At 38.3% G+C, this 18,085-nt stretch overlaps 1 long non-coding RNA gene across 2 annotated transcripts; it reads left to right on the top strand.

Annotated features, from left to right (window-relative positions):
- Positions 1-1,478: 1,478 nt before the first annotated feature.
- LOC127842857 (uncharacterized) lies at positions 1,479-16,191 on the top strand. 2 transcript variants are annotated; one of them, XR_008031924.1, is made up of 15 exons: positions 1,479-1,742; positions 2,223-2,323; positions 2,830-2,993; positions 4,634-4,718; positions 5,200-5,300; positions 5,808-5,971; positions 7,611-7,695; positions 8,177-8,277; positions 8,784-8,947; positions 10,587-10,671; positions 11,153-11,253; positions 11,761-11,924; positions 13,564-13,648; positions 14,130-14,230; positions 14,738-16,191. It is a non-coding gene; the product is annotated as an uncharacterized LOC127842857 (long non-coding RNA). The 2 variants fall into 2 exon arrangements; XR_008031925.1 differs by lacking the exons at positions 8,784-8,947; positions 10,587-10,671; positions 11,153-11,253.
- Positions 16,192-18,085: the final 1,894 nt, after the last annotated feature.

Genomic DNA, 18,085 nt, shown 5'->3' with positions numbered 1-18,085 from the left:
ATCCCCGGTAGTGGAATGAATGTTCACTGAACTACAGAGGAATCACACCCAAATGACTTTCTGCCACGGACATTATGGTGGCCACATCGCGTAGGAATTCCTTAGCAACATGCTCTTTTTGCATTGGTGACTGTGGACATTTTTGCAAAACTTATGCTGTCAACACTGGATTTTAAAGAGAATTACTTTTAATAAATGTCGCTAATACAGGACTTATTTATATGAGAGAGGGACTCTTGGATGCGCATTTAAGTGTCACTTTGTGTACGTAAGCTGTTGAAGAGCGATTTTAGTTGGCGCTTTTTAAGTGTTAATTTTGGGTAGCCGGCTGATCAGCTTGAAAGCTGAAAATTATGCCTTCTCATCATAATAGCATTAATTTTTGTAATTGCAATGTGGATGTTTAGATTGTAAGTGAAGCTTTTAATAATAATTTTCTTAAAAACATGATTTTATATGCTGGTCAGTGAGTGTTTTATTGAAAAAAGTGCTTAAAATTTAAAAAAAGTCTCCTATTTCATCAAGAAAAGTACACTGATTCACAATCAATACATTTATTTGGGCCTTTTTGCTGATATATTGGTGAATTTCGCATGCAATGATACCAGTTTTTGCCATGAAAGTACGCGTAACAATAATTGGAGACGCAAATCAGCTGTCGTCACTTAGACTAAAAATCATGCATTCCGACTTGACTGCGGCCAATTTAGTCACCGCTTTAAATGGCCATTTTAAGGCCTTTACCCCCATCCGAATGCACTGAAATTGCATATTCATTGTGGAAATAGTTGAAATCTCATGTGGAGAAAGTTTGAAAAAGATAGGACAAAGTTGAGTTCCCTTAAGGTTACATTACACTAAATCATTGTGTATCCCTCCGTGGTCCATTCGAAAGTAGTGCCTATTTCTAAAGAGTTCCTTTTCTCTTCTTGAATATAAGCCATTTAACAATGTGAGACATGACTTTTGTGGTTATTTGTAATATCCTGTATGTGTCTGGAGTACTTTGATGCCTTGGATTGGAAGCTAACTTAAAAGATGAACTTTTGAGGGTGTGTTTTCTATTGTGTGGGGCTTTTGTCGAAATTAGGATTCCGAAACACGTTTTTCTACGGTGGGTTCATTCGACAGCGATTTACTTTCTTAGAAGTTGCGAGACGGTATGTTTTTGATTGCAATTATTGGAAGATGACAGATCCATCTTTAAAATGATACCAGGTTCGGAAAAATTGATACGTCGAAAAGGCAAGAAAAATGCTGTGAAAGTTGTCAGTTTTATAATGGGACCCTATGGGAATCGGAATTAGTGTAATATAACCTTTAAAAAGCACATTTACTGCAATGTCAAGGTCACATGGATTCGTCTGCAAGCGAGACAAGTAGAACATGAATTTTAATTAATGTTTTGATGATTTGGGTGCTAAAATAGATGAGAGGTGTCAATATTTTGGTCCAAATGGATGTTTTTAGGTGGTTTTAGACGGTTCCGTATGGGTGGGGGACCTGGTATTGACAAGTAAGGGTAACATTTCCAACAAATCTTAAATGTAAATATTATTATGTCCATAGATTGAAGTTTCAGGTGGAGAGTAAGATGAAAAATATGCAAAATTACATGCATGCAACCCATTTATGCCATTTTTCTCTTTGTTTGTAGGCCTGACCGTTTGTCCTTGAGCCGTAGATGGTCAACAATCCGCTAGCTGTCTTGCTCTGACTGGTGCACTGGACATGATTTCAATGTGAGTCATCATACTGATTGTTTAATTAACACATGAATTTCAGTTTGTTCGTTAAAGTACTAACTTAGCTGTGTATTTTTACAGTGGACGTAGTGGTGCGGTGCAGGTGGTAGACTAGGTATTTCCATATATACACTATGTTTACAGAATTGCGGCCAGTGGAGCAACATAGCTAATGAGTTATAGCACTAGTTTTTCAGACAAATAACTTTATTTTCAACCTATAAAGCATATTTAGCTGTAGGTGGGGCCAATTGGCTGTAAGATCTGGCTTTTGTTCTGTTAAGCCCTTAGAGTAATGAATTTCAGAGTGAAGACCATAGCGCCTTTTCCTAGTCAAGTATCGGGCAGCTGTATGTCTTTTCAGAAATGCACATGTCTTTTTAAGCATGTCATTGTGTTTGCTTTTAATAAGATAGGCAATAAACTCATAACCTTTAGACAAATGAGCATCTGTAAATTCAGATTTCACTATTTCAGAGTCAGCCAGACCATGATTGAGCTTAAGGATTGTGCTGCGGATGCAGCCTGTGCAGTTCCGGGAGAAAGTCACTGTCTCGGGCAATGCGGTCTGGTATCAGGTAAGCATTATTGAAAGCCTCACACTTTTGGGGGGTCTGAAGCCTTGTGCTGTCAATGCGATCTGGTTCAAGTACAATAAGAATGCATTCTCAAAGCAGTACTTCATCAGATATGGTTATCTCAAGCTTACAGTTCGCGGGCAGATATGACTTCGATTTGTTCTTGCTAGCAGAACCCCTACAGGCCAAACTATGCGTTAAGCACTATTTTCCACAGCAACCCTTGCAGACAGAAAAACAATACTTAAAATTACTTCTGGCATTTATTTCTAATTTCCTACATATCTCTTTTGTATGTTTGTTTGCCCTTTTTTACTCTGACATGCCATCTTGCTCACATTGATGGAGCATACCTGTTTTTGTTTAGAGCCAAGTCCCCGGCTGCTCGAGTTTGCCGTGTCAATAATGAGAAAGCCATGGCATGATGTCTCCTCTATGTGTATCCTTATCTCAGTGTTGAACATAATTGCCAGTTTCAGGGGCCTAAACATTTTATTTTATTAAAGGTCTGGATGATCCTTGCCTGACTGCGGGTTTGTGTACACCTCAATCCGACTCTGTGTCCTGAACAGAGGCCGCAGTGGTGCAGCGCTTGTGGACGATCCATCAACATCCTGAAAGGTCAACACTACACTAAGCTGGGAAAATTGATCCTGATAGTCATCCCCAGGTAGTGGAATGAATGTTCACTGAACTACAGAGGAATCACACCCAAATGACTTTCCTGCCACGACATTAGTGTGGCCACTCGCGTAGGAATTCCTTAGCAAACATGCTCTTTTGCATGGTGACTGTGGACATTTTTGCAAAACTTATGCTTTCAACACTGGATTTTAAAGAGAATACTTAATAAAATGTCGCTAACAGGACTTATTTATATGAGAGAGACTATCTGGATGCGCATTAAGTGTCACTTTGTGTCGTAAGCTGTTGAAGGAGCGATTTGCGCCTTTTTAAGTGTTAATTTTGGGTAGCCGGCTTGTATCAGCTTGAAAGCTGAAAATTATGCCTCTCATCATAATAGCATTAATTTTTGTAATTGCAATGTGTATGTTTAGATTGTAAGTGAAGCTTTTAATAATAATTTTCTTAAAAAACATGATTTTATATGCTGTCAGTGAGTTTTTTATTGAAAAAAGTGCTTAAAATTTAAAAAAAAGTCTCCTATTTCATCAAGAAAAGTACACTGATTCACAATCAATACATTTATTTGGGCCTTTTGCTGATATATTGGTGAATTTCGCATGCAATGATACCAGTTTTTGCCATGAAAGTTACGCGTAACAATAATTGGAGACGCAAAATCAGCTGTCGTCACTTAGACTAAAAATCATGCATTCCGACTTGACTGCGGCCAATTTAGTCACCGCTTTAAATGGCCATTTTAAGGCCTTTACCCCCATCCGAATGCACTGAAATTGCATATTCATTGTGGAAATAGTTGAAATCTCATGTGGAGAAAGTTTGAAAAAGATAGGACAAAGTTGAGTTCCCTTAAAGGTTACATTACACTAAATCATTGTGTATCCCTCCGTGGTCCATTCGAAAGTAGTGCCTATTTCTAAAGAGTTCCTTTTCTCTTCTTGAATATAAGCCATTTAACAATGTGAGACATGACTTTTGTGGTTATTTGTAATATCCTGTATGTGTCTGGAGTACTTTGATGCCTTGGATTGGAAGCTAACTTAAAAGATGAACTTTTGAGGGTGTGTTTTCTATTGTGTGGGGCTTTTGTCGAAATTAGGATTCCGAAACACGTTTTTCTACGGTGGGTTCATTCGACAGCGATTTACTTTCTTAGAAGTTGCGAGACGGTATGTTTTTGATTGCAATTATTGGAAGATGACAGATCCATCTTTAAAATGATACCAGGTTCGGAAAAATTGATACGTCGAAAAGGCAAGAAAAATGCTGTGAAAGTTGTCAGTTTTATAATGGGACCCTATGGGAATCGGAATTAGTGTAATATAACCTTTAAAAAGCACATTTACTGCAATGTCAAGGTCACATGGATTCGTCTGCAAGCGAGACAAGTAGAACATGAATTTTAATTAATGTTTTGATGATTTGGGTGCTAAAATAGATGAGAGGTGTCAATATTTTGGTCCAAATGGATGTTTTAGGTGGTTTTAGACGGTTCCGTATGGGTGGGGGACCTGGTATTGACAAGTAAGGGTAACATTTCCAACAAATCTTAAATGTAAATATTATTATGTCCATAGATTGAAGTTTCAGGTGGAGAGTAAGATGAAAAATATGCAAAATTACATGCATGCAACCCATTTATGCCATTTTTCTCTTTGTTTGTAGGCCTGACCGTTTGTCCTTGAGCCGTAGATGGTCAACAATCCGCTAGCTGTCTTGCTCTGACTGGTGCACTGGACATGATTTCAATGTGAGTCATCATACTGATTGTTTAATTAACACATGAATTTCAGTTTGTTCGTTAAAGTACTAACTTAGCTGTGTATTTTTACAGTGGACGTAGTGGTGCGGTGCAGGTGGTAGACTAGGTATTTCCATATATACACTATGTTTACAGAATTGCGGCCAGTGGAGCAACATAGCTGATGAGTTAATAGCACTAGTTTTTCAGACAAATAACTTTATTTTCAACCTATAAAGCATATTTAGCTGTAGGTGGGGCCAATTAGCTGTAAGATCTGGCTTTTGTTCTGTTAAGCCCTTAGAGTAATGAATTTCAGAGTGAAGACCATAGCGCCTTTTCCTAGTCAAGTATCGGGCAGCTGTATGTCTTTTCAGAAATGCACATGTCTTTTTAAGCATGTCATTGTGTTTGCTTTTAATAAGATAGGCAATAAACTCATAACCTTTAGACAAATGAGCATCTGTAAATTCAGATTTCACTATTTCAGAGTCAGCCAGACCATGATTGAGCTTAAGGATTGTGCTGCGGATGCAGCCTGTGCAGTTCCGGGAGAAAGTCACTGTCTCGGGCAATGCGGTCTGGTATCAGGTAAGCATTATTGAAAGCCTCACACTTTTGGGGGGTCTGAAGCCTTGTGCTGTCAATGCGATCTGGTTCAAGTACAATAAGAATGCATTCTCAAAGCAGTACTTCATCAGATATGGTTATCTCAAGCTTACAGTTCGCGGGCAGATATGACTTCGATTTGTTCTTGCTAGCAGAACCCCTACAGGCCAAACTATGCGTTAAGCACTATTTTCCACAGCAACCCTTGCAGACAGAAAAACAATACTTAAAATTACTTCTGGCATTTAATTTCTAATTTCCTACATATCTCTTTTGTATGTTTGTTTGCCCTTTTTTACTCTGACATGCCATCTTGCTCACATTGATGGAGCATACCTGTTTTTGTTTAGAGCCAAGTCCCCGGCTGCTCGAGTTTGCCGTGTCAATAATGAGAAAGCCATGGCATGATGTCTCCTCTATGTGTATCCTTATCTCAGTGTTGAACATAATTGCCAGTTTCAGGGGCCTAAACATTTTATTTTATTAAAGGTCTGGATGATCCTTGCCTGACTGCGGGTTTGTGTACACCTCAATCCGACTCTGTGTCCTGAACAGAGGCCGCAGTGGTGCAGCGCTTGTGGACGATCCATCAACATCCTGAAAGGTCAACACTACACTAAGCTGGGAAAATTGATCCTGATAGTCATCCCCAGGTAGTGGAATGAATGTTCACTGAACTACAGAGGAATCACACCCAAATGACTTTCCTGCCACGACATTAGTGTGGCCACTCGCGTAGGAATTCCTTAGCAAACATGCTCTTTTGCATGGTGACTGTGGACATTTTTGCAAAACTTATGCTTTCAACACTGGATTTTAAAGAGAATACTTAATAAAATGTCGCTAACAGGACTTATTTATATGAGAGAGACTATCTGGATGCGCATTAAGTGTCACTTTGTGTCGTAAGCTGTTGAAGGAGCGATTTGCGCCTTTTTAAGTGTTAATTTTGGGTAGCCGGCTTGTATCAGCTTGAAAGCTGAAAATTATGCCTCTCATCATAATAGCATTAATTTTTGTAATTGCAATGTGTATGTTTAGATTGTAAGTGAAGCTTTTAATAATAATTTTCTTAAAAAACATGATTTTATATGCTGTCAGTGAGTTTTTTATTGAAAAAAGTGCTTAAAATTTAAAAAAAGTCTCCTATTTCATCAAGAAAAGTACACTGATTCACAATCAATACATTTATTTGGGCCTTTTGCTGATATATTGGTGAATTTCGCATGCAATGATACCAGTTTTTGCCATGAAAGTTACGCGTAACAATAATTGGAGACGCAAAATCAGCTGTCGTCACTTAGACTAAAAATCATGCATTCCGACTTGACTGCGGCCAATTTAGTCACCGCTTTAAATGGCCATTTTAAGGCCTTTACCCCCATCCGAATGCACTGAAATTGCATATTCATTGTGGAAATAGTTGAAATCTCATGTGGAGAAAGTTTGAAAAAGATAGGACAAAGTTGAGTTCCCTTAAAGGTTACATTACACTAAATCATTGTGTATCCCTCCGTGGTCCATTCGAAAGTAGTGCCTATTTCTAAAGAGTTCCTTTTCTCTTCTTGAATATAAGCCATTTAACAATGTGAGACATGACTTTTGTGGTTATTTGTAATATCCTGTATGTGTCTGGAGTACTTTGATGCCTTGGATTGGAAGCTAACTTAAAAGATGAACTTTTGAGGGTGTGTTTTCTATTGTGTGGGGCTTTTGTCGAAATTAGGATTCCGAAACACGTTTTTCTACGGTGGGTTCATTCGACAGCGATTTACTTTCTTAGAAGTTGCGAGACGGTATGTTTTTGATTGCAATTATTGGAAGATGACAGATCCATCTTTAAAATGATACCAGGTTCGGAAAAATTGATACGTCGAAAAGGCAAGAAAAATGCTGTGAAAGTTGTCAGTTTTATAATGGGACCCTATGGGAATCGGAATTAGTGTAATATAACCTTTAAAAAGCACATTTACTGCAATGTCAAGGTCACATGGATTCGTCTGCAAGCGAGACAAGTAGAACATGAATTTTAATTAATGTTTTGATGATTTGGGTGCTAAAATAGATGAGAGGTGTCAATATTTTGGTCCAAATGGATGTTTTAGGTGGTTTTAGACGGTTCCGTATGGGTGGGGGACCTGGTATTGACAAGTAAGGGTAACATTTCCAACAAATCTTAAATGTAAATATTATTATGTCCATAGATTGAAGTTTCAGGTGGAGAGTAAGATGAAAAATATGCAAAATTACATGCATGCAACCCATTTATGCCATTTTTCTCTTTGTTTGTAGGCCTGACCGTTTGTCCTTGAGCCGTAGATGGTCAACAATCCGCTAGCTGTCTTGCTCTGACTGGTGCACTGGACATGATTTCAATGTGAGTCATCATACTGATTGTTTAATTAACACATGAATTTCAGTTTGTTCGTTAAAGTACTAACTTAGCTGTGTATTTTTACAGTGGACGTAGTGGTGCGGTGCAGGTGGTAGACTAGGTATTTCCATATATACACTATGTTTACAGAATTGCGGCCAGTGGAGCAACATAGCTAATGAGTTAATAGCACTAGTTTTTCAGACAAATAACTTTATTTTCAACCTATAAAGCATATTTAGCTGTAGGTGGGGCCAATTAGCTGTAAGATCTGGCTTTTGTTCTGTTAAGCCCTTAGAGTAATGAATTTCAGAGTGAAGACCATAGCGCCTTTTCCTAGTCAAGTATCGGGCAGCTGTATGTCTTTTCAGAAATGCACATGTCTTTTTAAGCATGTCATTGTGTTTGCTTTTAATAAGATAGGCAATAAACTCATAACCTTTAGACAAATGAGCATCTGTAAATTCAGATTTCACTATTTCAGAGTCAGCCAGACCATGATTGAGCTTAAGGATTGTGCTGCGGATGCAGCCTGTGCAGTTCCGGGAGAAAGTCACTGTCTCGGGCAATGCGGTCTGGTATCAGGTAAGCATTATTGAAAGCCTCACACTTTTGGGGGGTCTGAAGCCTTGTGCTGTCAATGCGATCTGGTTCAAGTACAATAAGAATGCATTCTCAAAGCAGTACTTCATCAGATATGGTTATCTCAAGCTTACAGTTCGCGGGCAGATATGACTTCGATTTGTTCTTGCTAGCAGAACCCCTACAGGCCAAACTATGCGTTAAGCACTATTTTCCACAGCAACCCTTGCAGACAGAAAAACAATACTTAAAATTACTTCTGGCATTTATTTCTAATTTCCTACATATCTCTTTTGTATGTTTGTTTGCCCTTTTTTACTCTGACATGCCATCTTGCTCACATTGATGGAGCATACCTGTTTTTGTTTAGAGCCAAGTCCCCGGCTGCTCGAGTTTGCCGTGTCAATAATGAGAAAGCCATGGCATGATGTCTCCTCTATGTGTATCCTTATCTCAGTGTTGAACATAATTGCCAGTTTCAGGGGCCTAAACATTTTATTTTATTAAAGGTCTGGATGATCCTTGCCTGACTGCGGGTTTGTGTACACCTCAATCCGACTCTGTGTCCTGAACAGAGGCCGCAGTGGTGCAGCGCTTGTGGACGATCCATCAACATCCTGAAAGGTCAACACTACACTAAGCTGGGAAAATTGATCCTGATAGTCATCCCCAGGTAGTGGAATGAATGTTCACTGAACTACAGAGGAATCACACCCAAATGACTTTCCTGCCACGACATTAGTGTGGCCACTCGCGTAGGAATTCCTTAGCAAACATGCTCTTTTGCATGGTGACTGTGGACATTTTTGCAAAACTTATGCTTTCAACACTGGATTTTAAAGAGAATACTTAATAAAATGTCGCTAACAGGACTTATTTATATGAGAGAGACTATCTGGATGCGCATTAAGTGTCACTTTGTGTCGTAAGCTGTTGAAGGAGCGATTTGCGCCTTTTTAAGTGTTAATTTTGGGTAGCCGGCTTGTATCAGCTTGAAAGCTGAAAATTATGCCTCTCATCATAATAGCATTAATTTTTGTAATTGCAATGTGTATGTTTAGATTGTAAGTGAAGCTTTTAATAATAATTTTCTTAAAAAACATGATTTTATATGCTGTCAGTGAGTTTTTTATTGAAAAAAGTGCTTAAAATTTAAAAAAAGTCTCCTATTTCATCAAGAAAAGTACACTGATTCACAATCAATACATTTATTTGGGCCTTTTGCTGATATATTGGTGAATTTCGCATGCAATGATACCAGTTTTTGCCATGAAAGTTACGCGTAACAATAATTGGAGACGCAAAATCAGCTGTCGTCACTTAGACTAAAAATCATGCATTCCGACTTGACTGCGGCCAATTTAGTCACCGCTTTAAATGGCCATTTTAAGGCCTTTACCCCCATCCGAATGCACTGAAATTGCATATTCATTGTGGAAATAGTTGAAATCTCATGTGGAGAAAGTTTGAAAAAGATAGGACAAAGTTGAGTTCCCTTAAAGGTTACATTACACTAAATCATTGTGTATCCCTCCGTGGTCCATTCGAAAGTAGTGCCTATTTCTAAAGAGTTCCTTTTCTCTTCTTGAATATAAGCCATTTAACAATGTGAGACATGACTTTTGTGGTTATTTGTAATATCCTGTATGTGTCTGGAGTACTTTGATGCCTTGGATTGGAAGCTAACTTAAAAGATGAACTTTTGAGGGTGTGTTTTCTATTGTGTGGGGCTTTTGTCGAAATTAGGATTCCGAAACACGTTTTTCTACGGTGGGTTCATTCGACAGCGATTTACTTTCTTAGAAGTTGCGAGACGGTATGTTTTTGATTGCAATTATTGGAAGATGACAGATCCATCTTTAAAATGATACCAGGTTCGGAAAAATTGATACGTCGAAAAGGCAAGAAAAATGCTGTGAAAGTTGTCAGTTTTATAATGGGACCCTATGGGAATCGGAATTAGTGTAATATAACCTTTAAAAAGCACATTTACTGCAATGTCAAGGTCACATGGATTCGTCTGCAAGCGAGACAAGTAGAACATGAATTTTAATTAATGTTTTGATGATTTGGGTGCTAAAATAGATGAGAGGTGTCAATATTTTGGTCCAAATGGATGTTTTAGGTGGTTTTAGACGGTTCCGTATGGGTGGGGGACCTGGTATTGACAAGTAAGGGTAACATTTCCAACAAATCTTAAATGTAAATATTATTATGTCCATAGATTGAAGTTTCAGGTGGAGAGTAAGATGAAAAATATGCAAAATTACATGCATGCAACCCATTTATGCCATTTTTCTCTTTGTTTGTAGGCCTGACCGTTTGTCCTTGAGCCGTAGATGGTCAACAATCCGCTAGCTGTCTTGCTCTGACTGGTGCACTGGACATGATTTCAATGTGAGTCATCATACTGATTGTTTAATTAACACATGAATTTCAGTTTGTTCGTTAAAGTACTAACTTAGCTGTGTATTTTTACAGTGGACGTAGTGGTGCGGTGCAGGTGGTAGACTAGGTATTTCCATATATACACTATGTTTACAGAATTGCGGCCAGTGGAGCAACATAGCTAATGAGTTTATAGCACTAGTTTTTCAGACAAATAACTTTATTTTCAACCTATAAAGCATATTTAGCTGTAGGTGGGGCCAATTGGCTGTAAGATCTGGCTTTTGTTCTGTTAAGCCCTTAGAGTAATGAATTTCAGAGTGAAGACCATAGCGCCTTTTCCTAGTCAAGTATCGGGCAGCTGTATGTCTTTTCAGAAATGCACATGTCTTTTTAAGCATGTCATTGTGTTTGCTTTTAATAAGATAGGCAATAAACTCATAACCTTTAGACAAATGAGCATCTGTAAATTCAGATTTCACTATTTCAGAGTCAGCCAGACCATGATTGAGCTTAAGGATTGTGCTGCGGATGCAGCCTGTGCAGTTCCGGGAGAAAGTCACTGTCTCGGGCAATGCGGTCTGGTATCAGGTAAGCATTATTGAAAGCCTCACACTTTTGGGGGGTCTGAAGCCTTGTGCTGTCAATGCGATCTGGTTCAAGTACAATAAGAATGCATTCTCAAAGCAGTACTTCATCAGATATGGTTATCTCAAGCTTACAGTTCGCGGGCAGATATGACTTCGATTTGTTCTTGCTAGCAGAACCCCTACAGGCCAAACTATGCGTTAAGCACTATTTTCCACAGCAACCCTTGCAGACAGAAAAACAATACTTAAAATTACTTCTGGCATTTTATTTCTAATTTCCTACATATCTCTTTTGTATGTTTGTTTGCCCTTTTTTACTCTGACATGCCATCTTGCTCACATTGATGGAGCATACCTGTTTTTGTTTAGAGCCAAGTCCCCGGCTGCTCGAGTTTGCCGTGTCAATAATGAGAAAGCCATGGCATGATGTCTCCTCTATGTGTATCCTTATCTCAGTGTTGAACATAATTGCCAGTTTCAGGGGCCTAAACATTTTATTTTATTAAAGGTCTGGATGATCCTTGCCTGACTGCGGGTTTGTGTACACCTCAATCCGACTCTGTGTCCTGAACAGAGGCCGCAGTGGTGCAGCGCTTGTGGACGATCCATCAACATCCTGAAAGGTCAACACTACACTAAGCTGGGAAAATTGATCCTGATAGTCATCCCCAGGTAGTGGAATGAATGTTCACTGAACTACAGAGGAATCACACCCAAATGACTTTCCTGCCACGACATTAGTGTGGCCACTCGCGTAGGAATTCCTTAGCAAACATGCTCTTTTGCATGGTGACTGTGGACATTTTTGCAAAACTTATGCTTTCAACACTGGATTTTAAAGAGAATACTTAATAAAATGTCGCTAACAGGACTTATTTATATGAGAGAGACTATCTGGATGCGCATTAAGTGTCACTTTGTGTCGTAAGCTGTTGAAGGAGCGATTTGCGCCTTTTTAAGTGTTAATTTTGGGTAGCCGGCTTGTATCAGCTTGAAAGCTGAAAATTATGCCTCTCATCATAATAGCATTAATTTTTGTAATTGCAATGTGTATGTTTAGATTGTAAGTGAAGCTTTTAATAATAATTTTCTTAAAAAACATGATTTTATATGCTGTCAGTGAGTTTTTTATTGAAAAAAGTGCTTAAAATTTAAAAAAAGTCTCCTATTTCATCAAGAAAAGTACACTGATTCACAATCAATACATTTATTTGGGCCTTTTGCTGATATATTGGTGAATTTCGCATGCAATGATACCAGTTTTTGCCATGAAAGTTACGCGTAACAATAATTGGAGACGCAAAATCAGCTGTCGTCACTTAGACTAAAAATCATGCATTCCGACTTGACTGCGGCCAATTTAGTCACCGCTTTAAATGGCCATTTTAAGGCCTTTACCCCCATCCGAATGCACTGAAATTGCATATTCATTGTGGAAATAGTTGAAATCTCATGTGGAGAAAGTTTGAAAAAGATAGGACAAAGTTGAGTTCCCTTAAAGGTTACATTACACTAAATCATTGTGTATCCCTCCGTGGTCCATTCGAAAGTAGTGCCTATTTCTAAAGAGTTCCTTTTCTCTTCTTGAATATAAGCCATTTAACAATGTGAGACATGACTTTTGTGGTTATTTGTAATATCCTGTATGTGTCTGGAGTACTTTGATGCCTTGGATTGGAAGCTAACTTAAAAGATGAACTTTTGAGGGTGTGTTTTCTATTGTGTGGGGCTTTTGTCGAAATTAGGATTCCGAAACACGTTTTTCTACGGTGGGTTCATTCGACAGCGATTTACTTTCTTAGAAGTTGCGAGACGGTATGTTTTTGATTGCAATTATTGGAAGATGACAGATCCATCTTTAAAATGATACCAGGTTCGGAAAAATTGATACGTCGAAAAGGCAAGAAAAATGCTGTGAAAGTTGTCAGTTTTATAATGGGACCCTATGGGAATCGGAATTAGTGTAATATAACCTTTAAAAAGCACATTTACTGCAATGTCAAGGTCACATGGATTCGTCTGCAAGCGAGACAAGTAGAACATGAATTTTAATTAATGTTTTGATGATTTGGGTGCTAAAATAGATGAGAGGTGTCAATATTTTGGTCCAAATGGATGTTTTAGGTGGTTTTAGACGGTTCCGTATGGGTGGGGGACCTGGTATTGACAAGTAAGGGTAACATTTCCAACAAATCTTAAATGTAAATATTATTATGTCCATAGATTGAAGTTTCAGGTGGAGAGTAAGATGAAAAATATGCAAAATTACATGCATGCAACCCATTTATGCCATTTTTCTCTTTGTTTGTAGGCCTGACCGTTTGTCCTTGAGCCGTAGATGGTCAACAATCCGCTAGCTGTCTTGCTCTGACTGGTGCACTGGACATGATTTCAATGTGAGTCATCATACTGATTGTTTAATTAACACATGAATTTCAGTTTGTTCGTTAAAGTACTAACTTAGCTGTGTATTTTTACAGTGGACGTAGTGGTGCGGTGCAGGTGGTAGACTAGGTATTTCCATATATACACTATGTTTACAGAATTGCGGCCAGTGGAGCAACATAGCTAATGAGTTTATAGCACTAGTTTTTCAGACAAATAACTTTATTTTCAACCTATAAAGCATATTTAGCTGTAGGTGGGGCCAATTGGCTGTAAGATCTGGCTTTTGTTCTGTTAAGCCCTTAGAGTAATGAATTTCAGAGTGAAGACCATAGCGCCTTTTCCTAGTCAAGTATCGGGCAGCTGTATGTCTTTTCAGAAATGCACATGTCTTTTTAAGCATGTCATTGTGTTTGCTTTTAATAAGATAGGCAATAAACTCATAACCTTTAGACAAATGAGCATCTGTAAATTCAGATTTCACTATTTCAGAGTCAGCCAGACCATGATTGAGCTTAAGGATTGTGCTGCGGATGCAGCCTGTGCAGTTCCGGGAGAAAGTCACTGTCTCGGGCAATGCGGTCTGGTATCAGGTAAGCATTATTGAAAGCCTCACACTTTTGGGGGGTCTGAAGCCTTGTGCTGTCAATGCGATCTGGTTCAAGTACAATAAGAATGCATTCTCAAAGCAGTACTTCATCAGATATGGTTATCTCAAGCTTACAGTTCGCGGGCAGATATGACTTCGATTTGTTCTTGCTAGCAGAACCCCTACAGGCCAAACTATGCGTTAAGCACTATTTTCCACAGCAACCCTTGCAGACAGAAAAACAATACTTAAAATTACTTCTGGCATTTTATTTCTAATTTCCTACATATCTCTTTTGTATGTTTGTTTGCCCTTTTTTACTCTGACATGCCATCTTGCTCACATTGATGGAGCATACCTGTTTTTGTTTAGAGCCAAGTCCCCGGCTGCTCGAGTTTGCCGTGTCAATAATGAGAAAGCCATGGCATGATGTCTCCTCTATGTGTATCCTTATCTCAGTGTTGAACATAATTGCCAGTTTCAGGGGCCTAAACATTTTATTTTATTAAAGGTCTGGATGATCCTTGCCTGACTGCGGGTTTGTGTACACCTCAATCCGACTCTGTGTCCTGAACAGAGGCCGCAGTGGTGCAGCGCTTGTGGACGATCCATCAACATCCTGAAAGGTCAACACTACACTAAGCTGGGAAAATTGATCCTGATAGTCATCCCCAGGTAGTGGAATGAATGTTCACTGAACTACAGAGGAATCACACCCAAATGACTTTCCTGCCACGACATTAGTGTGGCCACTCGCGTAGGAATTCCTTAGCAAACATGCTCTTTTGCATGGTGACTGTGGACATTTTTGCAAAACTTATGCTTTCAACACTGGATTTTAAAGAGAATACTTAATAAAATGTCGCTAACAGGACTTATTTATATGAGAGAGACTATCTGGATGCGCATTAAGTGTCACTTTGTGTCGTAAGCTGTTGAAGGAGCGATTTGCGCCTTTTTAAGTGTTAATTTTGGGTAGCCGGCTTGTATCAGCTTGAAAGCTGAAAATTATGCCTCTCATCATAATAGCATTAATTTTTGTAATTGCAATGTGTATGTTTAGATTGTAAGTGAAGCTTTTAATAATAATTTTCTTAAAAAACATGATTTTATATGCTGTCAGTGAGTTTTTTATTGAAAAAAGTGCTTAAAATTTAAAAAAAGTCTCCTATTTCATCAAGAAAAGTACACTGATTCACAATCAATACATTTATTTGGGCCTTTTGCTGATATATTGGTGAATTTCGCATGCAATGATACCAGTTTTTGCCATGAAAGTTACGCGTAACAATAATTGGAGACGCAAAATCAGCTGTCGTCACTTAGACTAAAAATCATGCATTCCGACTTGACTGCGGCCAATTTAGTCACCGCTTTAAATGGCCATTTTAAGGCCTTTACCCCCATCCGAATGCACTGAAATTGCATATTCATTGTGGAAATAGTTGAAATCTCATGTGGAGAAAGTTTGAAAAAGATAGGACAAAGTTGAGTTCCCTTAAAGGTTACATTACACTAAATCATTGTGTATCCCTCCGTGGTCCATTCGAAAGTAGTGCCTATTTCTAAAGAGTTCCTTTTCTCTTCTTGAATATAAGCCATTTAACAATGTGAGACATGACTTTTGTGGTTATTTGTAATATCCTGTATGTGTCTGGAGTACTTTGATGCCTTGGATTGGAAGCTAACTTAAAAGATGAACTTTTGAGGGTGTGTTTTCTATTGTGTGGGGCTTTTGTCGAAATTAGGATTCCGAAACACGTTTTTCTACGGTGGGTTCATTCGACAGCGATTTACTTTCTTAGAAGTTGCGAGACGGTATGTTTTTGATTGCAATTATTGGAAGATGACAGATCCATCTTTAAAATGATACCAGGTTCGGAAAAATTGATACGTCGAAAAGGCAAGAAAAATGCTGTGAAAGTTGTCAGTTTTATAATGGGACCCTATGGGAATCGGAATTAGTGTAATATAACCTTAAAAGGTTTTGTGTTATAAACAACCGTCATCATGATGACTGCATGAATGCTGGATAAGACGCGAGTTTTGATTGGTTCTTTCTAGGTGTCGGAACCAATCAAATTTTATCGCGTAACCACATAGCAACCCGAATTTCGTGCAGTAATTCAATGCTATTGAAAATCGCGCGGAGTAATGAATCTTCCGCGCGATTTTTCATTAGCAACCCGCAATTTACATAGCAACCCGAGATTTGTACAGTAATTCAATGCTTAATTTTCGCGGAAGATATTTGTGTTCCGCGCTTTGTGGATTAGGTCCGCGCGATTTTATACACTACTATTTGTACAGAGTAGATAATATTAAGGTTCCGCGCGATTATTTGAGCCCGCTTTCTCTACGGGGTTGAAAGATAATTGTTCCGACGGAAAATATATTAAAGTTCTGCGCTTTTAGATTTCGATTTGTATGTAGTATTTTATGGCTATGTTGGCCTTGGTTTTTCGCGGAAAGTGAAAGTTCCGCGAAAAATGAAAATCCCGATATTTACTATATAAGTATATGTATTTTAGCGGGGGTCCCCTTTGGCTTTCCATAGTACAGAGTAGATAATATTAAGGTTCCGCGCGATTATTTGAGCCCGCATTTTCTACAGGGTTGAAAGATAATTGTTCCGACGGAAAATATATAAAAGTTCCGCGCTTTTTAGATTTCGATTTGTAAGTAGTATTTTATGGCTATGCTGGCCTTGGTTTTTCGCGGAAAGTGAAAGTTCCGCGAAAAATGAAAATCCCGATATTTACTATATAAGTATATGTATTTTAGCGGGGGTCCCCTTTGGCTTTCCATAGTAAAGCACATATTGATTTCCGTCCCTTGGTATTATTTTGGCTAAAGCATGACTTTACAGGCATATATCCGAAATACGTGCTTACTTGGCAGAGTTTTGAATAAACCTACACAGGAAGCCTTGCCAATGTTTTGCCAATATTCCTTAGGCGATTTATACTTGAGATACTCAATTAGCTTGAGATTATGAAGCAGTCTTAATATATACTGGTGAAATATATCTGGTATAAACCCTTGGAATTAATCATCATTGATGAATTATCGCGTCACACAGTACATTGACATTAAAGTCCCCGGTCATAGCTATATATATGGGCAGAATCGTAAGAAAACGTGTTTTTATTGAGGATATCACTGAAAATCCGGTTGAAATCGGTTGAAAACAAAAAATACAGCGATTTTTATTTTCGGGTCGAGGACGGTTAAGAACGAAAACGACCTAATTAATATTCATGATTCGACACGTTAATTCAAATCTAAACAAACACAATTGCGGATGCGGACGAATTTAGCGGAGAGAAGGTAAGAACAAATGCAAATACATCTGTTACAGACGGAAACTGAGTTGCAACGCCACGTTTTTGCTAAATCTATGTATTTATCTTCAATATGCTAATACTGTATAGCGAAAGCTAAATATAGATAAAATTTGCATAACTCGCGACGGTGCAATTATTTTCGCATGTATTTATGGTCATTTATATATTATTTTATCGATTCAAACCCGATTTTGACCACGCTTTCGATGTCAACCTCGATACAAAATATATTTCAATGAATTTATGTAAAGGTTTATTTCTCGCTTTACGATTTATATGCAAAACAACGATCTATTCCGCGAACTGGGACTTTAAGCCTTAACCAACAAGAACTGTTTCATTTGCATTTATTTGACATTTCATGATATATACAATTTATATCAGGAGCTGAATGTAATCTCTCCATTCGATCTATAAATAATTGACAGGTGACCTATTGAATTTTGCGTAGAAAGCCTCTTTTGCAGGAGAAAACATCTTCTGGCTAACTGGGTTGTTCCAATACAGGTGTG

The sequence above is a fragment of the Dreissena polymorpha genome, chromosome 8, assembly GCF_020536995.1.
Source record: "Dreissena polymorpha isolate Duluth1 chromosome 8, UMN_Dpol_1.0, whole genome shotgun sequence".
NCBI classification, from domain to species: domain Eukaryota; kingdom Metazoa; phylum Mollusca; class Bivalvia; order Myida; family Dreissenidae; genus Dreissena; species Dreissena polymorpha.
This window is presented reverse-complemented; position numbering and strand designations above follow the sequence as displayed.